Genomic DNA, 4,668 nt, shown 5'->3' on the forward strand with positions numbered 1-4,668 from the left:
GTGTGTGAATGTGTATGAATGAGTTAGTTTCTGTTTGATGGGCTTTGCCATCACTGAGTGAATGTGTGTGAAAGGGCGAATGTGCCATGTAGTGTAAAAGCGCTTTGAGTGGTCGGAAGACTAGAAAGGCGCTTTACAAGTACCATTTACCATTTAACACCCGAAAGTGCCATTTCCTGCAATATAGAGCCTTAAGTCATGACCAGTAAAGCTACTTCTTCACTATTAAGTTCAGTACTTTCAGATAAATATAACGCAAAATAAACACTGACTCATAACACTGTTAATTCACCGTGTGTGTCTTTTGGTCCATAGCTATTTTTGTCTAAACCCCGATTTGTGCAAGCATTATATGAGGGGAAATCTCTAAGACAGGTGTTCTCAATTTTAAGTTAATTTAAGATTTATAGATCCCAGGTGCATAATTTACTAACGGGCCTCACCTATTGGTAAACCCATTTGTATCCATTGTGGTTCTAAGAGCAGCAAGGTTTTTTTATGCTCAACATTTTATGAATCCAACATAAACACACCATCAGAAAGGATCTTAAGATCTTCAAATATAAAACTAAACACTGTTATAAGTGTGACCCCTGAAGAATATTAACCTTAGAATGTTGCATGCTGGGAAGTATATGTGCATACACAAACAATGTTTCTAAATAAACTTAATTTAATGCTTTAAGTAAAGGATCTATTGGACTGGCTGAATTCATGATTATATATGTTGGAAATTAAAAATAAAACCAATAAACTTGGATCTACAAGATCTACAAGGCAAAACAGAAGTGAATAAAAAAACTATTTTTGGTAAACGTCAACAGCAAATTAACTAACCATTCAGGTCAATGTCTGCTGATAATTAAAACAACAATAATAATAATAATACATTTATTTTAAATTGAGCATTAAAGGGTACTCAAAGGAACTTTACATGGTAACAAAAGAAAAATAACAGAAACAGCAGTGGGGTAGAATGTCAGAAATGTTGGGGGAGAGAGTTCAAGAAGGAGGGGGCAGCAATGTTGTATGTATGTTAAGTTTGAGAAAGTTAGCTTGCATCCATGATTTTATTTCTGTGAGGCAGTTTGTGAGGCATATGGCAGTAGTAATGGATTGGTGGAGAGCTGAGGGATGTTGGCACAACAGTGGAAAAGTAGGCATATGATTATGATGTGACCAAGGGGAACCATGTAGAGGATAAAGAGGAGGGGGCCAAGCACCGAACCTTGGGTGACTCCCTGAGAGACTGGGGCTGTATTGGATGTGTTAGTGCTGACGCACAGTTGATGGTCGGAGGGGTATGATTTGAGCCAGGAGAGTGCAGTGCCAGTGATGCTGAGGGAGGACTCAAGGCGGGAGAGGAGAATGGTATGGTTGATTTTGTTGGCAGCACTGAGGTCAAGTAAAATCAGAATGCTGAGGGAATGTTTGGCATCAGAGGAGAGGAGTTGGTTGAAAGCTTGTAAGAACCTTGTAAATGGGTCTCAAATATGCACTTGATGGCTATATACATGATATTGTGTTAAAAGACCTCCCATATATAGTTACTGTAACTAAGTTATGATTTGAACAAAATGTATGTTTTGGCAAGGGATTTAGCAAAGAATTAACTGGCTTATACTAAAGTCAAATAAAAAAATAGGCCTGCCTTTAATATAAGCCTGTTTCAAAGAAAGGCCTGATTTTTTTGTTTTTGTTTGCACTTCCTCATTATTTTTAGGTGTTACACACCCCCACACCTCACCTATATCTATGTACACATGTATGATTCATTTCATTATTTATTTAAAAATCCAGGTTTTGTGTCTAAAGAATCATTTTCAAAGTAAGTTACTTTGCAAACACTGAATGTCATGTCACTAAACGTATTAATATAATTTTATCCAATTCCTAACTTTTCTTATTCTGCAGTGGACTCATCTGAACTAGTCGCCTGAGTTGCTAACTCTCCATCAGCCAAAGGGGCCTTTTTTTTTTAAATGGTGCCAGTCAGAACAGCAGACACAGGCAAAACAGAGAACTGAAAATAGACAAGTGAAGGAGGTGAAGAAGAAGGAGGGGAAAAACACACGGAGGAGAGAGCGAAGAAAAAGAGCAGAGAGTGAGAAAGATGAAACCTTCACCCACCCCCTCACCCCCAGCGATGATTTGTGACTCCACTCAGAGTGCAGTGACAGCTGAAGCAAGTGGTCACTGGTTGGAAAGGGGCCACTGAGCCCTTCTATCAGGGTTAGAAATAACAGTAGGCCTGAAGAGTTCAATGAATGTGAGTAAGTGTGAGACCTATACTGCCTATAAATGTCTGTGCTTGTCTGTCTGAAACACAATTTCCATCCCACTGCTCAGAAAATTAGGAAGTTAAATGCTGCAATTAAAAGCTGTACATCAATCAGCTGATTAGTTTGTTTTCTAAATGATCCATTAGGAGATTGGACAGCTCTTTACAGTGTTGATTAGTATTGGAAAAGTAATTATTGCTCTTCAGTTCAACTTTCAATGTTGCTCATAAGCCATGTTTTCATGAACTTTACCATCAAACAGGCCAATTCAGTGTGCCCGAATGTGCAAAGCACATTAGCACACTGTTTATTCTTTTACATACAATCCCAAAAAAGACATTTTCTAGTTACAATATTTAGAACACTTTTGCAGGCTGTGGCATTTATGAAAGCCCATTTTCAACTGTACACTTAAATTTAACTGTTAACTTTCAGTCACGCCAAGCCTTTATTTTTCATTTAATCAATGCATTTCCTGCTACCATCTGCTTTATAAAGTTCTTGCAATGGCAGAGAACCGTTGCTAATTTTAGCTTTAATTAATTTTTTTCATAATTCAACAAAACTTTAGATGGAAATCAATTTTGTGCATATCAGTGTATTATACACATATTTTTGCTTCTGCTGTTTGTGCATGAGTGTGAGTGTGTGTATACGTAGGTGGGTTGTGGACTGTTCGGAGGTGCACTTTGAGCTGATGGAAGCCAACAGCTGCCTTACCGTTTTACAGAATGACGTGGTGGTGGGTGAGAAGGGCCCAGGCAGGAATGTGAAGCGCTTGGCTGATTCTCCCTCTGCCATGTACTGGGAGAGTGGCTCTATTTATATCAGTCTGTCTATTGATCTTTTCATATCTGTTTTCGTGGGTCTCAGCGCCTGCTGATTTATATATACCATCAGGTACACATTAGACAATCAGTGGATTTGATTCCCAAATGAAATGATTAAGTTGCATTTTGAAAACTGAACCTCAACTTAATTTCACAAGGGTCATTGCAATTTTGCAAACTGTATTATTCCATAGTGCTTTTTCTATTTTCAATTTGTTAAGAGTTGGTGTCGGAGTATTTTTTTTTTTTTTTAGTAAATTCCTTCCAATCACTGCTTGTATAACTTTTACCGTTACTTAGTACTGAAAAATGTATGGTGTTTTTTTTGTTCTTTTTGAGTATGGAGTGTAATAACTGTTTACTAGTTTGTATGTAAAAGAGTTATTTAAAATCCAGAGTATGGGGAGGATCAATTGGCAGAAATTTCATATAATATTAATTGTTTTCATTACCTGGAACGAGCGTTTTTTATCTACAGAGGGAGTGGGTCATCTTCTACATATTCCGCAATGTTGAACCCCCATGTTTCTACAGTAGCCCAGAACAGATTTCTGAAACACTTGCTCTTTGTTAAGGCCTTTTGCATTGGTCGCAAGTTTCATGGCCACTTCAGTTTCTTCTACACACTTCACAGCCCATTCTCATTCCCAAATACTGACAGGAGCAGTGTTGAGTTGGTTCCAATTTGCAGCTTCACGACTAGATGCCATCATACACACTGATCCTTTAATTTCAAATTTGTATGACTTGAATTTCTCAAATTCATAATATCATGGTGAGACATCAGCAGTGAATTGGAAGGCAATGTTTGGAATTGGGGCTGTATAGTAAAGTTGAAGTATATTTTCAATCGGAAGATCTGAATTCTTAGTAGGAATACTGTGTGGATGTGAGTAAAGTCAGTAACTGCTATGAAGGCATTTCACAAGCATTGCAGTGTACTATAGATGCACACAGTAGAGTGGAATGCAGTGGCAGTTGTTGCAACTGCTCCTGAAAGAACTAAAAGAACAAAACTAAAACATTGACTGGATGACAGTCACAATTGAATGTTACAAAATCACTGTTAAATGCCTGGATTGAAAGCTACCAGGTCTGACCTGGTTCACCTCACTGTGACTGTGGCATTGATCAACTAACTATACCAAAATAAGAAAATTACATCTTCAAATTTCTAGTCTGCTTTGGTCTGATTCAAGAGTAGTTGATACTTGGTACAAGATCTTCCCCTCTCTATATAATATACATAAAACAGGAAGTTAGCTGTGTTCTGTTCAGACAGTTGGCCACAGAATATTGAAATCCATACATAATGTCTATGGCAGTCAAGTATTCATAGAATCATGCGTAACTCTTTGTATTGTAATATAGAGGACAGATCAAGAGTAAGTAGTTGTAGGTTTGCAGTTATGCAAAAGCAGACCATGCGCATAGATAGATGAGCTGTATTTATTTAACAGTGCTGTAGTTAATGGAGCAAATATTATAGGAAAGCAAATGGGGCGGCTGTGGCTCAGAGGCAGAGCGGGTCGCCCCCCAATCAGAAGGTTGTTGGT

General features: G+C 38.0%; 1 long non-coding RNA gene across 1 annotated transcript in view; it reads left to right on the forward strand.

Moving 5' to 3' along the window:
- Nucleotides 1-68: 68 nt before the first annotated feature.
- LOC118334401 overlaps nt 69-4,668 on the forward strand; it is a 12,162-nt gene continuing 7,562 nt past the window's right edge. The window contains exon 1 of the long non-coding RNA XR_004797016.1: nt 69-2,269. This is a non-coding gene — a long non-coding RNA (uncharacterized LOC118334401). The remainder of the gene's footprint in view (nt 2,270-4,668) is intronic.

This window comes from Morone saxatilis, unplaced genomic scaffold (assembly GCF_004916995.1).
Source record: "Morone saxatilis isolate NCDOM2014 unplaced genomic scaffold, NCSU_SB_2.0 Contig23, whole genome shotgun sequence".
Classification (NCBI taxonomy): Eukaryota; Metazoa; Chordata; class Actinopteri; family Moronidae; genus Morone; species Morone saxatilis.